This window comes from Petromyzon marinus, chromosome 61 (assembly GCF_048934315.1).
Source record: "Petromyzon marinus isolate PM22_M1 ecotype Great Lakes invasive population chromosome 61, UKy_Petmar_22M1.pri1.0, whole genome shotgun sequence".
NCBI lineage: Eukaryota > Metazoa > Chordata > Hyperoartia > Petromyzontiformes > Petromyzontidae > Petromyzon > Petromyzon marinus.
The window spans coordinates 8,108,034-8,133,185 of NC_133727.1; the positions used below are offsets into that span (position 1 = coordinate 8,108,034).

The 25,152-nt window shown below is 46.4% G+C and overlaps 1 pseudogene; it reads right to left on the reverse strand.

Annotated features, from left to right (window-relative positions):
- Positions 1-5,651: 5,651 nt before the first annotated feature.
- LOC142906026 (exosome complex exonuclease RRP44-like) lies at positions 5,652-22,286 on the reverse strand (annotated as a pseudogene).
- Between the last annotated feature and the right edge of the window lie 2,866 nt (positions 22,287-25,152).

The following is a 25,152-nucleotide window of genomic DNA, read 5'->3' on the forward strand; positions in this document are numbered from 1 at the left end:
CCCCTGGAAAAAAAGCCATAGCTTTGTCTCCCCTCCCCCCCCCCCCCCCCCCGTTCAAGTTGACACCAGAGATCGCGGTGGGAGGAACGAGAGCTCTTACAAGCCCTTTTGTAAAAAACAAAACAAAGAGAATACTGCCCTTCTTCGGGTCCTCAACGAGATGTCGAGTAAGGTTTGCAGGACGGTGAAGATTCAGGAGGCAGCCACATATGACCCTTCAGACTATGCTAGACGAGCAGAGCGGTGCAATGAAGACCTACGAAGCCAGGCTGCTGGAACCTGAGGAGGCCTACATCAGACTGGACTCTAAGGGACGGGAGTGCCAAGTAAACCATACGGCCTCCCGGAGGGGGTCGAGGGCAACGCTCCTCAAGATGCTCTATCCTACATTCGGCTACATCTGCTCCAAGCTCCGGCATTCCTCTCTACAACTGGGCCATCACCACCTACACGAGTCGGCGCTGCGCTGTGACCACGGCGTGCCTCCACGCGTGCCTGTCGACGGTCGTCCTCAAGACTGCCCGCATCAAACGCGAGCTCATCTCATTCGTATGGCAATGCTTGCTTCCCGCAGAGCAGACTCTTGTCCACAAACTCTCTCGCATAGATGTAGCGTCATAAATGCACATCCTATACCGTCGGTATACTTACCTGCATTTGCGGGCACAAGCCCATAGGGGGTGCCACCCTGAGCCAGGCCCCAGGTGAGGGGTTGGGGGGTTCTTCCAGAGCCCCCTGGAAGGTTCTAGAGAGGGGGCGGTATCGGGGGCGGAGAGCCCCCGAGAGGTGTATTAAAGGGGCACCTCTGGGACAGCTCGGGGCAGTGCTCCGAAGACGAAGAACAGAAGACCAGCCTAGCTAGGACCCTGGGACCCGACATCCTTATAAGGGTCGGGGCCGAGCGGGGACCAGTGGTCAGGACCCGCACCTTGGCTGGGTCGGGTCAGAGTAGCCTCCCTAGCTAGGACCCTGGGACCTCGAGTCCGACGTCCTTGTAAGGGCCGGGCCGAGCTCGGACCAGTGGTCAGGACCCGAACCTTGGCTGGGTCGGGTCAGTTAGCCTCCCCTAGGGCACAGATAGCCAGAGGGCTGAGATCCAGGTTTGATCAGTGCGAGGGCACGCTAGCCCGGAGGCTGTACCTCCCTAGATAGTGGGAGTTAAGGGGAGTTCTGTTCAAAGTTACAAATAAACCGTGTTGCCTCTAAAGACGTCTCCAGTGTCCGTGGAACCCACTACATATATATGTATTTTTATATTTTGACCACTGTGTAATAAACACGTTGCCTGCGTGCGGCGACACTGGATGCTTTTCCCTCTTCCTTTTCCTCATCCCTTTACCACAGAATGAACACGGTAACACGGTCATGCACCTCGGGGGGGGGTCAGACATTTGTGACGATGTGTGACGAGGGGGAGGGGGGGGTTTGAGAAATGTGACGTCACATCAAAATGCGCAACTTTAAGTATAGAATTGTTATAACACTAATTGTTATAACACTCCTACAACATCAGTGCAGCGCCACGCACTACAATGACAACAGTTGAAGCATGTTTTATTTTCAAAATGGAAATATGGTTTGGGGGGGGGGGCAGAGCTTTGTGACGTCATATTTGAGGGGGGGTCTGACTTTTTGTGACGCCGAGTGACGAGAGGTCAAAAATTGCGTGACGTCATTTATGGACGGCCCCTCAAGTGAATGGCAAAATTGGTTTCGATTTACGTTGTTTCACTTACCGTCGTGTTTTTCAATGTACTAAATCGAGAACTTCAGTGCTTGGGGGATTTTGGAGCTGGCTCACCGCCTGGGCTGCTGCTGCCTTCCCACTCGGCTGTGGTTGCTCGAACCTCCGAGTCGTTCATAGCTCGTGGCTTCTAATATCGGAAGGAAGCGGTGATCGTCTTTGTTCGATGGCCAAGAGCTGCTGCTGCGAGGATGACCGGAGTTTGCGTGATGATCGTTTATGCTCCTGGACACGAGATCAGCAAGGTGTGATGTTTCATTTGTGGGAGTTGCACCGCCTGTACGCGATCAACCGTCGACGCGCCCACCCGGGCCCCACGTTTGCCGTGAGGCACCATGAGGGCCTCCCCGACGGCCAGGGCCTCCGCACGGTCGGAGTGGGCAGAGGCCGGCGTTCGACTGGTGGTTTGAAAAGAACACGGACAAACATTCGAGCTCACGCTTTTGCTTTGGCAACAACTTTCGTTAATTGGGCTCCGAGCGGCTCAACAAGCCTGGAAGCCGGCGCATTTAATCACCTCCGAGATCGAAATGTGGCAAATCGCATGCTAATCAGGAGCAAGTTGGCCCAGGGATTGAGAATCACATTTGCATGTGAAACGGCGGTGCAGGACTCGATTCGAAGGCGAGTGAATACTGCGCGGTGGTGCATTGCAAGTGGACATTATTATCATCCAAGTGACCAGCATGGTGAAGTATGGTCAAACTAAACCTGACATCCAACATCACGTGGCGAGATGTTCATCCAGCAGTGGAAAACGTAACTTAAAGTAACCAAAATAACAGAAGATGCATGGAAAATAAATCGGTCTAATTTTGTATATGAACGCATATAACTCGTGTACATGCTTGTAAATATACGATTCAGCTAAAAAATGTTAAACACATTTACACAAAGTCGCAAAGACATCAACTCGCTTAAATCTTTACCACTACTCCAGGAGCTTAGAATTATTGCCCAAGTACTGTATATACGTGAGCAAAGTTATAACCATTTACGAAACAATTTGAAAACGTGTCAATATTTTGTCAGAAATTATCTTTGCACGTCTAAAGGACAAGAGAAGCTGTAACGAAATGCGCATTTGTAAACGATTAAACCTTAAAATTTTCTGACACCGACATTTTTTCCAAAAACATTCCTTGTGTGATTGCACAGAGTCCGATGATGGGTGGGGCAGCTGTGCATCCTCACAAGAATAAGTAACCTAACATCCCTTGCAGGGAATCCTCTCGCGATAAAAAATCTTCCATTTGCCATCCATCACGAGACCCCTGCGGGTGTCACCGTGCACAATCATACTTCGAAGCTCTTGCTCGGATTCCCCAGAGCTTTGCCCTCCGAGTGGCCACCCTAATGGCCCACTCCGACAGGCCAAACCTGGCACAATTGTAGGTTTTCAACTATAATACACGTTTTTTGGGTTAGATCGTTTAAATATATAAATGTGTTGTTAAACCCACCACCACCCGACAGCCAATTAGTAAGGTTTGTCACGTAAACAGAACATGTCAATTCGTTACTAGTACAGTCCACCAGTGTGTTGGAGAGCAAAGCCACACCATTTACAATCTAAGTACAACATTTCGCCAGCACTAACTAGCTTCATCAGGCGACAGCCATCACTTGTGAGCACTTCTTTCGCGAATTGGGAGGGGAATCAATGAATGCATATGACTATGGGTATCCATTGCCGATTGGGTTATTTATATGTTAATCAACACACATTATGCATGCGCATTAAGGAACGAGGATTCTCCACGAATCTGGCTGTCGCCTGATGAAGCTGGTTGTAATTACTGGTGAAACATTGTACTCAGATTGTAAATGTTGTGGCTTTGCTCTCCAAGACACCGGTGTGATGTTACTAGTAACGAATTGGCACGTTCTGTTAATGTGACAAACCTTTCGAATTGGCTGTGTCGGGTGGTGGCGGGTTTACCGACACATTTAAATATTTATTACGCGATCTAACCCAAAAAACCCGTGTTATGGATATTGGTCGCGAAAGCCTACATGTTAAACTGGTTTTCAACTGTTAGATCAGTGGTAGCCGATATGTGAATCGCGATCCATGGGTGGATGATCGCAAAAGATTTTGATTGTGGATCTCGGGACAAATAGGAAAAAACACCTCTAATATAAAGCAATTCTTGTTATAGCAGATGGCAAAACAAAATCCCCGACTAAGAATTAATGGATTAATAATATATATTTTAAACCAATAGATCGCACTAGCACTTGGCATGTCTACAGTGTTCTATTAGTCGGTTAAATACATCCGGGTAACTGTTGGTCATATATTGCTGGTAGATCACGGAACATGTTGAGATATACCAGAATGGATCACAGTGCTTTGTGGGTTGGACACTGCTGCGTTAGTCAATAAACACCACCGATTCAGTAACCAATACTTTTGTGAAATCACCTTCATCGCAAGGGGGTCAGTGTCTTGGCTGGCAAAGAAGTGGGGCATAAGATATCCTAAACCTTTCATACATCTTGACGCGTATACACCTTAATTGGCTGATTGTACTGGTTGGCAAGGTAAAAATTATAATAAAAAAAAAATTGCGCTACCATTTGAACCGCTGCAACAGGAGAACGAAGAACCGGTGACCTCTGGATTGCAAGTTCAGAGTGCAAACCGTCTGTTACTTCAGGGTAGCATTTCTCATAACCGCCACTGCTTTTTTTTTTCAATTGTTCACCTCTGCTTGCGAGCACAATGTACACTTAATTAACTCTGCAGATGTAAAACCCAGAGTGTGTGCCCACTCATGCACCTCCTCCGACACCTTGTTGATACCGCATCCACGATACACTAGTGCTGTCTGGGTTTCTTAGGCCGGGGAGAAGGCGAGCCCCATGGGGTGGACTCCACAGGGTTGTAGCCGGGAATCTGTGACAGCGGACACACAAATGGCACAAATGTACAACAAAGATAGTCACCCAAATAAGCCTTTAACAGACTGTGCTGCTGTTAGGCGGCATGGCCCACGAGGGGGTAAGTGGCCAACACCTCTCCCCAGTGCTGATGTTTACACACTGCACCAGGTACTCATTTAAGAAAGAGTTGACCTTGGGTAGGCAAAACAGCAGTTCAGATAATCCTCATTGGTGTTGGCGGTGAGTGGGAATTGGGTTGCCGGGTTCATAGCGCAGCGTGCTAACCACTACACCAATGCTCTCACACACACACATGCGAGTATTTCCAACACAAGTGATACGTTATTATTACACTTAATAACACTGAAAAACTTCGCCAAGTCTGAAGACTTTTGAGGAACAGGGGGAGAGAAGATGACAACTCCACGCAGTAACGCACTCTAGTTGGGAATCAAACCCAGTTTTCTTGCTGCAAGATGCAAGGGTTTACCAATGTGCCACCCTGCCGCCCATGGCGATACGTAAACTACCTTTATACCAGTTTCAACGCATGCTTATTTTTAGATATGGGAGGAAACCAGAGAACCCGGAGGAAACCCATGCAGAACAGACTCATGGAGTTTTGTTAAGACATCTGATATCTACCAAGGCTCCCACACCCTGACTTAGCTTGGTATCTTGAGAACTCGCATTCATCAACAACAGCCCCAAACGATCATTTAAATAGGTCACGTTTCAGATAATGGCCCTTCTTGTGCAATGAACTAGGGCCATAATAAAAATCTATTTTATACAGCACCTTGCATATCGAAATATCTCAAAAAAGCACTGGACATTAAAAAACTACTCAAGTATAGATACAAGCCAATAGAAATAAAGTAAAAGCCAATAATAACAATAATGACAGTGATACTGACACTTTACACAGCATGCAAAATGCAATAAAAGCTAATCATAATGATTCCCCTCACAGTAATAACCAATCAGAATCCAGGAAAAGCCAATTAATAACGACGTTTTAAAGCTGTATTTAAACACACGGACAGTCACAACACCGCGTTTTGGAAAAATCGTGATATAATAAATAATATATATATTATATGGGGTAAAGCGCAGTCCGCAATAATGCGTGAGATGCGTAACACAGGCTGAACAAAGACTAAGGAACGTGGGTAGCATCTAGAAGCATCCAGCAGCATCCCGCCTTGTGTGATGCTACGCCGAGGCAGCTGTTACAACCACTTATTCCTACTCGCGCGACGTAGTTCCATTCATTCAACCGAGTTATATCCAGTTCTGATCCGCGATATACAAAAAAATGCGTTCCTTCATACATTCATCATCGCGTTATATCCAATTTGCCAGTTACAGGAGGTATAGGAAAACAGACTGCAGCTCAAAATGCTAGCTATACATATATTTTTTCCATCCAAGACCGGAGTTTATATTTTATTCCTGTGTTATAAGGGTATTACGTTCAGGGGCTAAATGCCAATGTATGGGTCTGATAGCCATGGGAGATCCTCAGGAGAGAGTTTGTGTCATCTTGCCACCCCCTCCATTGAAGGAGCGCAGACTACAGTGGTGTAAAATGTGGTCCATAGTTTGGGTTGCATGGCCACAATCGTACAGGAGCTTGTTTTTAATGCACTGCTATGTATCTGTATGAGTCTCTATGAATCTCTAGGAATAATAATGGGTCTCTCTGTATCTCCTATGTATCTCTGTGTCTCTATGGGTTTACTATACCGTCCCACAGTTTGGGTTGCATGGCAACAAGCGCTATGCTGTGGCTTGTGTCATTAATTTTCGGCCCGCTGACGTTCCGATGCGGCGAGCATTTGTTTTTTGTGCACTACTGCTGGCACAGCAAGCAGCAACAGCAGCATGGTCACAATACAAATCGGTGGTATTCCGAGGTTGCGCGTCGCGCCGCACGGTGAGTACCTCCGGGCGGACGAGGTGCATGCGGATCCGCTGGTGCTGCAGGTTGGACGAATCCAGCGACACGCGCACGCACACGCGGTCGAACATGTTCAGCGCGATGCCCTCCACGCACAGCGTGGGGCCCTACACAAAACACAAAGACATATCTCCAATGTAGCCTTAACAGACTGTTGGGGCAAGTGCTGTTGGCGAGGAGCACAGATGAAGGCCGGCACGGCACACAAGGGGGTGTGTCGCCAGCGCCATGCCTGGCCGCCTTTGTCTCCCCAGTGGCGATGTTTACACACCGCACCAGGCATTCAATTGAGTTCTGAGTCAACCTAGGGGAGGCCCAGGACCGGTTCAGATAATCATCACTGGTGTTGACCGTGCGAAGGAATCGAACCCAAGTCGCCTGGATCGTAGCGCAGAGCGCTAACCGCTACACTACCGCTGACTGCTCTCTGCCAAGTGCCCTGCACACAAGCATGGATTGACGTAAACCCAACATTATTATTCATACTATTACATGGGTCACTCAAAAAAGCCTCACTGATTCTCAAAACGTTTGCATTCAAGGTCACTGCTACGTCCTTGTAAAACGAGGCGAACGATTGATATGTGCTCCCCAAATAAGTAATTTGCATGTAATTTGCCAACCTTGGACCATGATCCTGGTACACAAATAACGTAAGAGGATCTTTTAACGTCCACTGTTAAAGCGGATAGCCTGTAAATATTTTACGCTTAATACACACCACAGTATTAACCGGAGTGGCCACCGAGTTTGAAACGCAAACCTCCACAACACACAGCGAATGCAATACCGCTTGGGCCACCTCACCGCAAGCTGAAAACCAGGCATGAGAAGCCGATGGCTGCAATGACCAAACCAACCGAGGGATTGTGATGTGCGGGCCAGCCAAGGAATTTTAAAGCCTTATTTGGCCATCATTAAGGAGTAGATGCAACCCCCCTTAGGTTATATGGAGTGTACAATTGCAGTTAAGAACATACCTAAAATATGGCTGCAAATGTTGACCCTTTTGAGCTTCTGGTCCAAATTAGGCTGTGTGCATTATCCAGGCAGAGTGACAATGTAATGCGGCATGCAAGGCATGCTGGAAAGGACCGGATCCACTAGTCACAAATGTGCTTTTGCCATCTAGAGTTCACTTTTTGCATCAACTACTATTTCCCTCATTTGTTTTTATTCTACAAGTACTTTTCTGCCCTTTGAGTTTCTCATTGTTTACAGAAAGCATTATATTTTCTCTATAATTCTTCCGGATCTGAGGGATTTTACTGTATTTTTAATGTGATGTCCTCTCCGTGACAATACGGGCTCCATCATGGCAGTTATTTCCAAAGCATATTTAATTGTGACCGTTTTATATTTGAAACGCATTTACATCATTTAATTCAGTTTCAGTTTATTTTGGTATAGCCCTGTGAGCCATCCGGCTCTAATGTATCCACCGGTGTAACTTCCTCAGTAATAGTCCACACTGCCAAATGGCAAAAAAACGGAGCTTCGTATCTCACTGCGTTCTTCCACCTTAAACCAAGTGTCTGTGTGTCTGATAGAAACCTAATCGTAGAGAGATGGTCAGGGGGCTTGGGTCCCAGTGCATTAAGCCAGTCCTGGGTTTAAATGCAGAATTCAGCCGTTCGGGAAATGCCAATGCCTCCCGGTTAAGTGAACACATGCCCTACCTCCTCGTCGAAGGTAACGTTGAGCTTGAGATCTTTGGAGTCAAAGAAAACCGTCCCCTCCAAGCCGTACTTGAGAATGAGCACCACCACGGCGTTCTTGCGCACAAACAGCACGAAGCCCTCTTCGCTCACCACTCCCTTGCTCTTGAAGAACAACTGAGAGCACAACAACAACAGCCGTTAATCACCGATACGTGGCCAAGAGCAGACACACGCGCATCACTTACCAAGCCCATAATTATTTAACAAAATTTAAGGTATTTTTCTGCATCCCCCCGCTAATTTATTCCAGTTGTGCTATTGGCATCATGTCATGGGGATTATTTTGAGTTCAATCGTGAAGGTACAATGTCAATTGTATTGACTATAATCCTCCATCACCTGACAGAGCCAATCAAATAAAGTTGTCACATCATGGGCAAATGTGCCAAGTGACCAGGTTTTTCAGCAAACACAGAAGAATGCTGAAAAGCAATGTCAAGTCTAGCCAACCAGTACAGCCACGGCACCACCACACGTAAGCGTGCGAATAGAAAACAATTGATTCTTACTACACGCACAATACGATGCCTGCTTTCGTGACCTTAAAAATGGTTTTCAAGAGACGAATGGACGCATTATCAGGTGCCTAAGCACACGCCGTGCAAGCTCCACGTGGCCCACACTTCCGCCTCCCACCTGCGTGTGGAAAGCTACAGACGAGCGTTGGGCGTACTGCGCCATCTTGTGGCGGTAGTTGAGGTTGTTGCAGAGCTGCTGCTGCTTCTGCTTGTCGGTGAGCGCCGGGTACGTGGGGTCGGCGCCCACGCACACGGCCAGCAGCCGGTGCACAATCACATCCGAGTATCTGTAACGGTACAGGGAGACAACAACAACAATATTCACATTTGTTGTAGCCTCTATTTAATATGAAGATTACATTTACAGTAGATACAGGCTGCGGTATGGCCACGAGATGCCAACGGAGCAGCGGTATTAATCCACCAAGCACCGCGATTCATTCTGGTGGATCTCAGCGGGTTTCACGATCCACCAGAAAGCTACGCAAACAATTACTTAGATGGATTTAACGCTGTGATAGAATACTGTACTCTGGACATACCACGTTCTAGCACCATCTGCTGGTGGAAATTATCTTTGTTAATGTATGAATTTAATTCTTTGTTGAGGATTTTTTATTTGTCATCAGATGTAACGCAAATTGCTGCCTGCTCATATCTGTGTTCTTATTTAAGATCCACAACAAAATCGTTAGCGATCCATGGCAGAATTGCAATTCACTTTTGGCCGCCGCTGCAACACGGCAATGGATTCTTGATTCTGCACGTGGAACACTGTCACCCTCCTTGTAGGCGTTGGTGTTCTCCGGATCCTCTAGTTTTTCTCCAACACAAGCCAAATAACCATTTAAGGAATTGGCCAAACTTCCCGTTTATAGGACCTTTTAGAAAAATAAGTCAAAATCTGAATCTTTATCCTGGAGAAATCCGATTCGCGATAAAAGCTCTTTTTGACAGATGTCCAGTAGGTAGATGATAGGAGTGCTAAGAATAGGAAAGGTAAACAAATCACAAAAAGTAAATAATAGAAAAAAGATATACAAGTTGTATGTTGAACTTCATTCGCACCGTACGTAGCCAATCGTGCTAATCGGAGGTGTGCCATAATGACAAGTTAACATTGCATAAGTACATCAATTAATAAATACATTCTTAAACTTGGGAAAGGCAGCACAATCCCAGACCACACCAAGACAACAACATAGTCTCCTCAATAATCGCGAAGGTCGATTTCACTCGTGTGCCTGACGCCAGAGCACGTCACCGTCGAATGGGCGACGTGAAGTGGGTGTAGATGGCGGTGGCGAGCCCGTAGTGGTGGGTGTCGGGCTCCATGCCGGAGCAGAAGTAGATGGCCTGCATCATGCAGCGCGTGGCCAGGATGCGCAGCAGAGTGTTGAGGTATGGTGGCGCTCCCGGCACCGCCGCCCGGTCCAGGGACTCGGCCAACGCCTTAGCCGAGTCCACCTGGATCTCGATGTTCTGCACAAAAAAATCGGGCACACCGGCGTTTGTGAGGTGACTATCCCGCACGTGGCTTGTAGTTCAGTGCTGGGGAAGCAGCAAGGGTTGTGGTGTATTGGAAAGAAAACGTTATTCAGCGCACTTCCTGTGGGCATTCAGGTTTCCATAACCTGGCTTGCCAGGAGAAGGCAGTACAGCAAGTGGATTAATCTACATCTGGCACAGTGCCTGGCTGCCTTCCAGCGTTGTCTGTGGTTCGTCACACCTTTTGAGTTGTTCTGCCTCTAAGGGCGAGTGGAAACTATACGGCTACATCTCAAGATAAAGGTAAAAAGTGCAGCCCTGCAATTGCTCGCTCAGGCCAATACTGACATCGTTTCAAGACACCTCTGCTTCACAGTAGGGGGTAGCACATTCCCACCCATTTTGAGCATAATGTTCATCACAATAAGTCGACCTGATATTTCAACATTTCAGTGCTGTAATTTATCTAAAATTAAATACAGTACTACATTTATCGTGATGGTTTTTTGTTGCTTATTTCTGTGGAGTAGCTGGGAAACGAGCTGAGTCCTTCAACTCCCTACACTTGATAACACAGTATGTTCAATGCGGCTGCTGGATTTTGAAGCCAGGGTCCCAGCTGTAATCTCTGGGTCATAGGGTGACCCAGGTGACCCTTGCAAATGAGACTATTATGGTCTCTTGAGTTATCACCCGGTTAAACCAAAATACCTCAAACAAAAATTTGAGCCACCCGGCAACCTCTGAATTCCTTGCGAGGAGGATGATATTGAAGGAAGGTTAACAGCAATCTAGAGACAGTAGAATCCCTCTTAAAGAGCATTAAAGGATTTGGTCATTAAGCGAGTATAGGAAATACGTGTTAAAAGCTTAATTCGTTCCGATAGCATCGAAAGTTTCCCTTGTTCACCCAAAAAACGTACTTTATAATATTTAAACAATGGATATTAATACATAAAGATACTAACATTATAACCACATCATATTAAAATAAACACTGTTAATAAATGCATTCATTCATTTTGATTTAAAGTTTTCGTGACTGCAGGGATTCATATTCTTGGTTCTTTCGGTAAATTCACATAGAAGGGAAACAATAAAATAATAAAAAGTATAAAACAATAAAATTCTCACGACGTTTCGACTGCAACACAAGTAATCATCATCAGGTGTGAAAACCACAACAAGAAAATTTGAAAAAAGTGGCGGTTATTTTAACGTTAGCACCACGGAGAGAGATTTCATAAACCATTTCGGGTCTTAATTGATTGATCACGCTTAAGGTGGCTTTCAGACCGCATCCATTATTTTTCGTCTCCCCCCTCCTCTTTTCCGAACATAGATGGACTCGTCCATCTGAACAAACTGTCAAATCTCTCTCCGTGGTGCTAACGTTAAAAATAACTGCCACTTTTTTCAAATTTTCTTGTTGTGGTTTTCACACCTGATGATGATTGCTTGTGTTGCAGTCGAAACGTCGTGAGAATTTTATTGTTTTATATTTTTATTATTTTATTTTTTCCTTGCTATGTGGCATTAATTCATATTTACTGTACCTACAACAGCCCGTCGTTAACAGAGAAATGGTCGGTTAAGCCTACACATTGGAGGCCCGTTGTTAAGCGATTAGTTAACAAGGGTAGTCGTTAAAAGGGGTTCTAACTCTACCTTTGATTTCGCCGCCTTCACCAAGATGTCGTAGTTGGAAGGCGGAGGCGCTGGATGGCGTCGGAGCAGCGCACACTCGGGGAATTCGCCTACGATGCGCTCCGCCACGGAGATGTTGGCGAGCAACATGAACTCCTCCACCATCGAGTTGGTCTCCCTGTGTACACGCACCAGTTTCCGCCACCACAACACATCAACCACAAGGGTCAAGAATCTTTATCTTAGATTATTTTGCTGATAATAAATATCCCACGTGATAAGCCACTTTGTTCAGCTATCATTTGTGGTCAGGGTTTTACTTGGTAAGATAAAAATAGTTTAGTTGTATTTGTATATTTGTTTAAGTTATTTGTTTACCTTTCCAATACTTTGCAATCCTAACGTGTGCTTGTATTGTTTGTTGTTGTAACGTTGTGACCTGCCCCAACTGGACATCTGTGAAAAAAGAGCTTTATAGCTCATCGGATTTTTCCAGTAGAAATATATATTTTGATTCTGATAGAGAGATCTGCACAACAGTCGGATTGTTGACGAGACTCAATTGAGTTCCTTGGTCTGCAGGTCGATTGGGTCGTGGGTTTCGCTGTCCATGTGGAATCGGACCTCAGGGGATGCCAGAGTCAATGCCCCACGGGTGAAGAAGGGACATGAGCGATTATCATGTCCAGCCAAAACAACACAGAATCTTAATATAAGACACTTCACAAACTCAGATATTTGAGTTGAACATGCACAGCTCGTTAAGTCAATCCACTGCTGGATGAGGGCCACCCCATGCCATGCGGGTCGTGGGGTGGTTTTACTGTACTTAACCGTGGTGGTCAGTACGCGTTGGCAAAGGTGGGGGAGCACAGACATGGGAGCATTAAGTAGAGTAAAACAATTTATGTCACTGCATTGTCCTCTTGCCCACAATGTAGCCCCGCAGCAGCCTGTAACACTCCAATCTAGAAGGATGTTATTAACTAGGTAAAACCTTAACTTCTTTATTATTGCCTTCATTTCCGCATCTCCAGCTTCTTCAGCCTCCCACTCCCAGCCCCGCTCACTTTCCACCCCCCCACCCCGGCATTTTGCCGTGCTCGCCCCTTTAATCCCTCTAGCAGCACCCCACTTCCCCTACCCCACACCCCCCCTCTCTATCTCTCCCCCCTTGCTCCCCCCCACTCTGTTACCTATATAGCCTCTTGTTACAACAGCCCTTTTTTGCCCACTTCAGCAATTGTTTCTGGCTGTGGTTGTCCCACCTGAAGAAGGACGCTTGTGTTGCGCCCGAAACGTCGTGATTTAATTTACTTGTTATTTTATTTTATAGTTTTACCTACGTGACTTTACCGAAAAAAAACCTGAGTATGAATCCTGTAACACTTGTTTGTGCATGGTATTCACCCAAGCCTCATGCATCATGGGGTCAAAAAAGCAACAGGTGCAGCCTTGCAATTGCTTGCTCAAGCCACTGCTGGAAGAAGGGTGCTCCCATAAGAGGCGGCCCCTCTAGAGATACACCCTTCTACAGTCCCTTTCAATGTATTTTAGCCTACTCTTCCACGCTGGCCGGATGTCTTAGAAGACACGGGAGTAACCACACTTTACCGCGCCACAGGCGACCTGCCGATCGACTAAATGTGGTGCACCCATTAATACTGCTCATCGCTCCAGTGGCGGTGGAGGGGATGAAGATCTTGACAATGAGTTACCCGTTTTGAATGCGCCTCTGCTTGAGGATCTTGGCCAGGGAGTTGAGGCCACGCAAGCTGCTGGTGACCGGGTCCTTCCACCCGGCGTCGTCCATCATTAGCTGAGCCTCTGCGTACGTCAGAGACGCCTGCGGGGATACGATGAACACACTACGGGTGAACCATGGGGTCCTCGCAATTACACAATGCCCACGCCTGATCCAAGCCCAAGCCAGAACTCAACAGATGTCTACGTGGCGCCCGATGACCACTGAGGGTTACGCTCACCCAAAGACAGCAAAATTTATATTTTTTTAATTCTCAAAGCTGGAATTTAACCAAATTTAGTGCAATGTAATTTGGTGGTCTTTTGTGCAGTGAGTTTAACACATAGGCTTTCGTGACCAATATCATCCATAATACAGGTTTTTTGGGTTAGATTGTGTAAATACGTAAATGTGTCGTTAAACCCGCCACCACCCGACACAGCCAACTAGTAAGGGTTGTAACATAAACAGAACGTGGCCAATTCGTCACTGGTACAACACACCGGTGTGCTGTACTCGTGACGAATTGGCATATTCTGTGTTTTGTGCAGTGATTGTTGACTGGACAGAGACCATCAACTCACTACTTTCATGTCCTACCTCGCACCTCCGATTAGCACAGTTGGCTACGTACGGTGCAAAAGAAGTTCAACATACATACTACCACTTGTGAACCCGGTTCATCTCGCTACACTTGTGAACCCAGAGGTGCAAGCTCAACGCTCTGACCTCTCAGCCATCCGGAAACCTCAACTGCACTAACATAGCAAGGCACCGATACAATACACGTGAAAGCAAACGAGAGTTTTACAAAAACTGAACGTCTGTGGGGGGGGGGGTGAATCACCTTGGAATTGATGATGCTCTTGGTAAAACGTGTGCTCACGATCTCAGCCTTTGGAGTCATCTCCCATATGCACGAGAACGCCAGCCTGCACGCGCACAGCACATGCACCGTCGCCATTCACCGTCGAGTGGCGGAGTCGTCGACATTGGAGTAGTGCAGGGTGTTCACTCAGGAAAGCCTCGCAAAGTCGCGAGACTCTTTTTCAGGAGGGTCTTGCCAAGTTTTTGGTAGTCGAGTCATTCTTTCAACAGCGGGATGTTTGGCCAAATACCGGTTTGGGTTGTTACAAATTACTCAACTGGAATATATACGTAGCAACCATTGTTCGACTACAAAAGCTTTGCAGTACCCTCCCGAAGTTATGAGATTCAGTGAGGCTTTCCTTGGTTAAGGATCATAGTAGTAATAACACGTTTATGTTAGCGATGAGAGGAAACCTGATAACCTGGAGTCAACCCATGCTAAATAGGGGGAGAACATACAAAATCTACATGGAAAGGCAACCAAGTCGGGCATCAATCCTAGGCCATTCTTGCTGTGAGACACGTGTTACCATTGTGCCATCCTGGTTTGGCTGCTTATGTATGTACACATGCTTGTGTGGATCTGTACAATGACACTTTAACAGTGCCACGCATCATGGGATTACATGTGCACCTGGCAACAATGCACGTTAGCTGCTGAGTATGGGTTGCAATGTGCGCACTCGCGAGTTAACAGTTGTTGGTGCATCTCACCGGTCGACGTTGGATCTCAAGGAACACAGGTTTGAGCTCAATAACTCTGGCACCATATCAATCCTCTGCAGGTGCACAAACACATAAACGCAACCACTTCTCTGTCAATAAACACAATCTGGCAAATACATGTGCACCAACTCAACGAGTGTTTTGCAAGCAAACCCACACATGATTAAGTCACCTGTAGGTAACTGTTCAGCAAGGGGATGTTTTCACGAATGCCAGTTAAGATTGTATGGGTTTTATTTAGAGGAAATCTGAAGAATCCAGAGGAAACCCATTCTTAACAGGGGGGAGAACAAACAAAACTGCAAGCGAAAAGGCACAAGAGTTGAGTAATCAAACCCAGCGTCTCCTTGCTGCAAGGCACGAGTGTTACCACTGCGCCGATAGCCTGCCGCTCATGATGTCACGGTACATCATATGATATGAAATCCACAAAAATCACCTTGTTTAAAACATCATGAGAGATATTTAGCATTGTTGTTGCACATTTTTTTATTCTAATTCATTTTTAAGTTATCGTTATTCATACGGGAAGTACTGAAAAGCACACAAAAAATGTGGTGAAAATGTCAAATACAATTACAAAGTTGTGGGGAAACTGGTACCGCGATGATCGTTATATCGTAATATTTTACATCATGTTGTAAAGTTAAGAATGAAAGGATGAAATCGGCGGGTCGTAAAACACTGGATATTGTGGCAAGAAGAAATCCACATCTCACCTTCTCACACAGGTAAACTGTGGTACCACGCAGAGATGCCTCCTCATCCAAGGCATTCCCCGGCCGGATAAAGTAGCTCACATCGGCGATGTGTACCCCAACCTAGAACACACATTAATACACCGTCACCACCCTCACATGCATGGATGTGTAATGGCAGGGTGATACCTTCCGGCCTGTAAGGGTAATTAAGGTTATAGCTGCATTACATAATGCCTTATTATGAAGGGGCGTATCTGGGGTAAAGGTCAACGGCGGAGTCAGTCGAGAAGCTCCGGGAACCATCCCGAAGGGCCTAGAAGGTTCTAGAAAGGGGGCGTGGCCAGATGTGGAGCTTGGCCACTCCAGGCAGATATAAAGAGCACCGAATCAGAACTTCGGGGCTGTTAGCGTGGGGTCTGGGTCCTGGTTGCGTCGCTACCGTCGTCATCTCTTCGTCTTCGACCACGTGGCTGGTTCTTCTGCAAGAGCAGCTCTGTCTCCGCTGCTACACTCGTCAAACAGCCAGCGTAGCTACGCAGGACGGAGATGGGCTGCGTGTTTGACAGCCTAGGTGTAGCCGCGTTACGAAGTGTATCGCCCTGTGTGCTTTTAATAAATAAGAAGCCTTCTACTAGACGTCTGTCGGAAGTCGCTCACTCCACATGCATGCATAACCTCCACCATAGCCACTCCAACCAAAGCACAATAATGTGAAATGAAATGCACACCCATTACTACCTGGTGCATTCATTGTGAACCAGGCATTCGGCCAGTGACGTGGACACTTAGGCCAGTGGGGTCTTAGCCATGACTTGGCTCAGGCTTGGCTCTCACGCAATATGCATTGAGATTATTTCTATTATTTTGGCTGCTATAAATGTCCAAATGATGGGCCACTTTGTTGAGCTATTCATTTGTGGCCAGGTCACTAATCAAAAATAAATCATTACCTCAGTGGGCTTTGCCTGGTAGGATGGGGATGGTTTCGTTGTATATGTTTGTGTTTGGGTTATTTGTTTATCTTTCTTGTACTTTGCACTACTGATGTTTTTGTACTGTTTGTTGTTGTAATGTTCTTACCCGCCTCTACTGGACATGTGAAAAATAGCTTTATAGCTCATCGGATTCCTCCAGTATAAATATTCTGATTCTAATTTTCAATAAGCCACATCAAAGCAACGCTTAAAACCCGAGCTGCCTCTAAGCATGTTTCCAGCCCTGAGCCTCTGTGTCCCTTGTGCATCCTCGTATATCTCTGCATGCTCCCAGCCATGCTCAGAATTTCCGTGAGCTGAGCCTGAGCCAAGACACAGCTGAGCCACTCATACATCTTTGGAGGCAACGGAGCAGATCAAGCCAGAACCGAGCCATGTTGAAGTCAGTCCTGAGCCGAGCAGAGACCAAGAATACGGGCACTAAGGCAACAATGTTTGGAAACTTAATAACAGGAATATTGTCCACCTCTTTGTCAATCCACTGCAGAATGAGGGCTTCTCCATGCCGTATTGGGTCGCGATTGTCATTTGACCTTGCTTTATTACGATGGTCAATGCAGGTGGTGAAGGGGAGAACTTGGGCAGTTTTTTTAGATATCACTCTGTACCAGTGTTAGCCATGACTGGAACTAAACCAGCTTGACAGGATGAATGTGCAGTGCACTTATCATTGTGCCACTAAACTCCCCTTGTCACCTCCGCTAGCATTGACAAAACCATGAAAGGAATAGGCACGAATTACCGCGACCGTGACCACGATTACCACCACCAAATGAATACCTCGGTGTTCCCATTGTCGAGCGGTTTGCAGTGTAGGGCATCGTCGATGTCTGTGCAGCCTAGAGGATCCACAATGCAGATGGACAACGCACGGAGGTCCTCCCTGCCAGCCTGGTCCTTGTACGGGACACACACAGCACCAGGTTCAACAAAACGCTGCCTTACAACAAACAAAACACAGGGTGAGCCATACATGGGTAAACCAACTTCATTCTAATGGCGTTCTATCTTCTCAACAGGCGACTGAATATTTTGAAAGTACAGTCCGTTCTCCTATAACTCCGCGTGTTTTCATATCGTGAATTAGATATAATGCGATGAATGCATTAGGGAACACATTTTTTTCATAACATGGATGTGAATTGGATAAAAGGCGATCGAGTGAACAGAACTGCGTTGTGCGAGGCAGAATAAGCGGTTGTACGGTTGCCTCGGTGTAGCATCACACAAGGCGGGATGCTGCTGGATGCATCTAGATGCTACTCATGTACCCGAAGTATTTGTTAAGCCTGCGTACGCATCTCACGTGTTATCGCGGACTGTGCTTTACCCTATATTATTAATTATGCGATTTTTCCACAATTCGGTGTTCTTCAGGAACGCAAGTACAGCGTTATAGGAGAAAAGTCTGTAGTCCCCTTGCTCCATTCATTTCTGTACTGGACCATCTCCACGGCCACTGCAGAGTCCTCCACATCCTGGCTCACCACTTTGATCCGCATCTCTCAAGGCCTGCCTCTTGGGTCTCTGCCCTGGTGCTTCCATAAGTCCGTCGCCTTCCTTCCTCCGATGTGAATTTCCTCTCTTCTTACGATGATGTGTCCGAGCCATCAACTTTCTTTCAGGTCGACGGCTTTTCTATATACGGTCTGCGGTAAAGGTGTAGAGCCCCGTGGCTTCTCGTTCATGCCAGTGCAGCGGAAGGACCTCGACTGGAGGGAGAGCTCCAGAGAGGCCCTCTAGAAGGTATTCTACGCAGGCCAAACATCTTGAAACTGTTGAGGTTTGACAGCACGATGATGATGATGGGGGGTGTTTTCACATTTGTCTATTGTCGAAGGCCTATACGTCGGGGGCCACACGTTATGGGCCACATCAAAGGCCACCAGGGGCCACCAGTGGCCCGTGGGCCTTGTAATAAAGAACATTGAAGTAAAGGATTCTCACATGCACGACCAAACACACCAACACACCGCAGGCGTAAGAATTGAACTCAATCGATGAATTGACATATCGTCATACGTCTCATGCGTACCTCTGCTGTGATGCTGAACGTGGGAGTTGGCAGGCATGCAAGTACGGCCTGGCTGAAGGGCTGGTGTGGCACGTCGTGCTCCAGCAGCAGCACCTCTGTCTCCGTCTCCTTATCCCCACATTCGCCCAGAGAGCGCACAAAATGGCCCTGCACAAGCACACCGACGATTAGCACGGTTGTCTACGTATGGTACGGAAGAAGTTCAACATGCATATGCACATACGTGGCCAATCGTCACCGGTATGCCTTTTCCACTAGTACATTGGAACCCAGACACCGCAGAGCTCTCGAGGTGTCTGTGGTCACCCACTGGCTTTTTGCCGTGTCGAACCCGAACCAAACCGTGATATGCTGGCCCCACAAGGCACATCCAAATCTATCCGGGGGCCGAGCAGGGCCAGGGGCGGGGCTAGCGACACGTTGTCTGACGGCAGTCGGTACACCACAGGGACGTGGCACCACAGCGTCATCTGCACGTGCCTAGACTTGTTCAAAGCATTGACCGTCCATGGCATGGATCTGCTTTTGCAGTGGATAAACAACCTGCAGCCTACAAAACCGTGCCAGCCATGGTACCGCTCGGTTGTGCAGTAGCAAATAGGTATGAAAAGCACAACCACAATGCCAACCTTGTACCTAACGTACATTATGTAGAATATTAACCGGCATCTGTTTAAACAAAGATACAACCCAAAGAATACATCTTAACAATATATTTAACTTTTCACCAATTTTGTTTCTCATTGTGTTAATGGTATCACACAAGACAAGCAATCTATACAAATCCTTCGTGGTCAAGGATGAACCACAGGAGCAGACATAACAGGGGTTACTTCTAAGATCCATTGAAGTGAAATGCAGTCCAGGGGCGTCACGGTGCAGTCGTACGTTCGGGTAGCGGGAGTGTCGCAGCCAGCCATCGATGGCCACCACGATGCAGTGGGCCTGCAGGGACGCTGCTTGTCTTGTCTCCACCCGCACTCGTGGCATGCGGCGGTCCGCGGGCGTGAACAGGTGGCGGGTGGCCTGCAACACGCACAAAGAGCCCCCAGTAAGGCATTCAACAAACTGTTTGGGCGAGTGCCGTCAGCACACACCTATTCAAGCTGGTACGGCAAACGACGGGGTGGGTACGGCCAGCACCATGCCCGACCGCCTTTGTCTCCACAGCGCTGATGTTTACATGCCACATCAGATACTCATTTATGGCCGAGTCGACCTAGGGAAGAGCCCAAGACAGGTTCAGACATTTGCCGCTGTTTATTGGTTATGAGCGATACATATAATCCAACTCGGGTCCCAGGATTCGTAGCGCAGCGCGCTAACCGCTACATCACCGCTCCCCACACGTACACACACACATGCAGATCAGCCCACCTCCTTGATTGGGCTGGGCATGAGCATGCTGCACAGCGGCCTCCAGTTCTGCTTGATGATGCCGACCACTTTGCCAGTGGGCCGATGCATCTTCCCACTTTCGGCTTTCAGCTGGAGACCAAAACAAAGGACAAACATCGTGTTGCGTAATCTAAGCAAGAGCGACGACAGCAGCAGCAGCAGCTGGGATAGCACCGGGAGATGACAACACAAACTCAAATGAGCACTCACCACAGTAGCGTCTCTCTCACACACTAAAATAATGAAATAACTATTTTTTTTACCAGCTCACTGGGTAACACAATACAATTTGGCTTGAAGGGGAAGGAGCAATCCAAAACAATAGCGCTTAACCTGCGGATGTGGTTTCATGCTGTGTCTCATCAATGTCAATAATGAGACTGACGCTTTGTTAAAATGACAAAAGATCACAGTGAGGAGTCCTCCGTAAATATTGATAAGTTAAAACAGTTCTGGCGATTGATAGAATCAACCGGAACACGCCAATCAGATACCACACGTTTTAAAAAAAAACGCGTAGGCTTTTGCGACCAATATTATCTACAGCAAAGGTTACCCTCCCATCTAATTCACAATTTGATGCTTAATCTCTCGATTCTTTATGATTTCACTGATTGACATTTTCTCTTACCTGCTTAGCACATCAGTCACCCTATATGTGTTTAATGTTTACGTAACGTTTTTATAAGTATAACTGTGCAATGATCAGTCTATAAATAATCTTCCCAAGCCAACTTGCACTACATGCGATTTAATATCTAACACTTGTTTATGTTTGTGCAATATTGTCGACTTTTCATAAACCACGGTTGTTTTCGTGCCAATTTCAATTAACTTCATTGCTGTACTTTATTATGTTTTGCATTTTGTCACTGTGGTATGTATGCATGTAGAACTTATTTCGCACCATACACAGCCAACCATGCTAATCGGAGGTGCGCGGAAAGGACAACAACCTAAATACAAAAAGCAGTTCTAAAGAAATTAGTATTCAATATAGAGGCCACCCTGTGACCCAGCTCAGACCGTGGAAGCGACGCCGTGTTGAGCCTGGATATGCATAACAGGTGGTCTAGGCTCTGCGCCAAAATGGCTGGCAGCAGAGCGCAGTACAGCAAAATGAACTGTTGTTCTGTCCTTCTATGCTCCTGATCTATGCCCCCCCCTTCACCAACCCGCACCGAAGTATGGTCAAATAACCCCTACGTACATACAAAAATAGTACGAAATGATTAGCACTCCTGACTTGATTTTGAAGTAATGTAATGTAAAGTCATTTAATAAACGCAAAATCAAGCTAACAGCATCTCTAATGTGGATTGTTGTCTGGTCACACGGTGTTCATTATGTTTAAGGTTTCTCTTGAAGTGGTTGAGTCTTTGTTGTTATTCTTTGTTTAAACTATATTAAAACTATTTAAAAACAATAAACTAAATAACTTCACCAGGTAAGGACCCTGAGAGCTATATAGCTCTTTTTAAGTGACCTGGCCACAAATGATAGTTCAATGAAGTATCTTATCACATTTGAAATGGATAGCAGCCAAATACTCTAAGTGCATGTCAGATTGTAACTGTGGAGGGAAAAGCCGGAGGACCTGGAGAAAAATCCATGCGACCACGGGGAGAGAGACACGCACACTGCAGGTGTCTGGGTTTGATTTTGGTTCGGCAGTGTTGACGCTCCACTCACCACATCCTCCTCATTCTCTTCTGCAACGTCCCCTGCGACGCCCTCATCGTGCAGGACCAGCGAGGAGGGGGCAACCCAGCGCTCCTCGGGGAACATCTCCACGCACACGATGTCGTCGTGCATCGCGCGGTTTAAATGCTGCAGCCCCTGGATCAACACCTGCATGGAGACAAAAAAGATCCCCCGTATAGCCTTAACAGACCGCTGGGCCAAGTGCTGTTAGAGAGCAGCATATACAGTAAAACCTTGGATTGCGAGTAGCTTGGTCTGCGAGTGTTTTACAAGACGGGCAAAATTTTTAATAAATATTAATTTTATAAGCGAGCGAGGGTCTTGCAATACGAGCAGCTTTGTACTGCCGAGCGTCACGTGATCACAACTGATATACGAGTGCTTTGATATACGAGTGCTTTGATAAACGAGTGCTTTGGATTACAAACACGTTTCCGGAACGAAGTGTGCTCGCAATCCAAGGTTTTACTGTACGAGAGTTTTAATACCACGAATAAACAATTTAAAATGTAGGACTATGAGCCCATGAATCTTCTGAAACCAATGTTTTTCAGTAACATATGTTCAAGCAGGGCAATTTCTGGACTGGGTTTTTTTTCAACAAAGGGCTAATGTACCTAATTGTTATTTAACGTTACATTTTGGAGGTGGAAATAGACCATTCATTTTGTTAACAAAGTAGTCACAACCATCATTAGACCTCCTTTGCCAGTACCAAAATATAATAGGGTTTTCCCCTTTTTTCTGGCAACAAAACTGAAACCTTTTACAAGGAATCATGTGTGCATTAACCACAATACTTGTGGTGAAAATGCAAACAAAAACACACTGATAATATTTGCAATATATGCGTACGCCTTTTGGCGTCCTCTGGTCTCGCACCAATTGGGTCGAGGCTCAAAAGAAAGCCGTCCCTGGTGTGGACCAATCAGTCTCAAGGACAATGCATATATTATCATAGTGTGTTTTTTGTTTGCATTTTGACCACAAGTATTGTGGTTAATGCACACATGATTCCTTCTAAAAGGTTTCAGTTTTGTTGCCAGAAAAAAAGGGAAAAACCCTATTAAAGTAGTCACAATTAACGTATATACTATGGTTGTGGTGGCGTAGCTATCGAGAGTGCAGGCAGTGCAATTGCACCAGGACTCACAGGCCGGGGGGGCAGGAGCCAGGCTATGACACCTACGTAGGGTGCAAAAGACGTTCAAAATACAAATATTTTAGCCCAGTAGCTCTTAACCTTTACTGCAGCCTTGCAGTAAAGGTTAAGAGCTACTGCTCATGCCAAGAACGCTATGCCACTGCTTCATTATAAATTTGTTTTTAAAACTCACACAGATACGATCGAACAGCATTGTTCCTTCCAGACGCAGGCTTGTGAAACGTGTACCTCTTTATCACTGTCACCGTCCCCTCGCACCCTCAGAGTCCCCTCCAGGTAATTCTCACGACTCGCAAGGAAGGTTCCCTGGACAAACCGGCCGGAGCGCACACCTTGCTGCAGCTGGGACAGCGGGAGATGTTCGGGGAAGATTACCCGGGACTCCACCACATCCTGCACACGTACACAGCACACGCACGGCACATGCACGCGTCAACAACAATTTTGCAACCGCCATCACGTAACGAGACGAAGGATCCAGTCTGATTTATCTCAGAGCAGTACGGCCATCCGTGTTAGAGAACGTTCCACAAAAGCGGATATCATAGAGCTACCTCTAGAGTTTCACCCTTTCGTCTCTGCTTTTTGCTAAATATGCCACGTTATAAATCTAGGATTTATTTGATTCATAATAAAGGTTTTTAGGTTAGATCGCGTTATTTATAAATGTGTCGTAACCCTCCACCACCCGACACAGCCAATCAGTAAAAAAAGTGTCACGTTGACAAAAGACAAATAATTCACTACTTTAGCCCACCGGTGTGTTGAATAGTGAATCCAATTGAGTACTCAAACTGTAAATGTTGTGGATTCACTCTTCAACACACCGGTGGGCTAAAGTAGTGAATTAAACGTGACATTTTTTTGCTGATTGGCCGGGTCAGGTGGTGGAGGGTTACGACACATTTAAAAATAACGCGATCTAACCCAAAAACCTTTTTAATGAATAATATTGGTCGCGAAAGCCTACGTGTTAAACCGATTTATTTTATTGATTGACCATTGCTGGTGAGGATGAGACGTTCTAAAAGGGAGCTGTTTAACACGTATTATTTTGCGACCAATATTATCCATAATAAAGGTTTTTTGGGTAAGAGCGCGTAAATGTGTGTAGTTAACCCGGCACAGCCAATTAGTAAGGTTTGTTACGTAAAACAAAACGTGTCAATTAGTTACTACTGCAGCACGCCAGTGTATTGGAGAGTAAACCCACAACACTTACAAATCGATATATCGTTTCCCTGGCGATTACAACCAGCGAAACGTCGTACTCAGCGCAAGGCAAGTGTCCCTTTCTTCAGTGAGGCAGCTAGATGCAAGGCGGAAGTGAGGGGTCGGACAAGGGAACAGGCCCGCACCATAAATATGAGGGGGGGGCAGAGCTGATGCACGCATACGGAGTCTCACCTGCTCCGAGGCCAGTGCCAGACGGTCAATCAACTCAGGGTTGTCCAGCAAGCTGCGCACGTATTCCTCCACTGGGGGTACACAGACACGCGCAGATAAACGCAGAAATTATAATTGGCGACACGATTTACCGGACGATTTAGAGTGCCACCCAAAATGTAAATTTGTTACTTTTCAAGTCATGCCTGCTGGATTTATTAATTTTCCTGTTTAACTGAAGCACTGTTTAACAAGAGGCACTACAGACTTGATTCAAAGCTTTCGTGACTGCAGGAATTACTCTTTGTTTTTTTTCGGTAAAGTCACGTATAAATAAGAAATAATAAAATAACATAATAGCGTACGACGTTTCGGTTGCAACACAAGCAGCCATCATCAGGTACAGAAGAGCTAAATTTACGAGAGAGAGGAAACACATAACCCCAGATGTATGTACA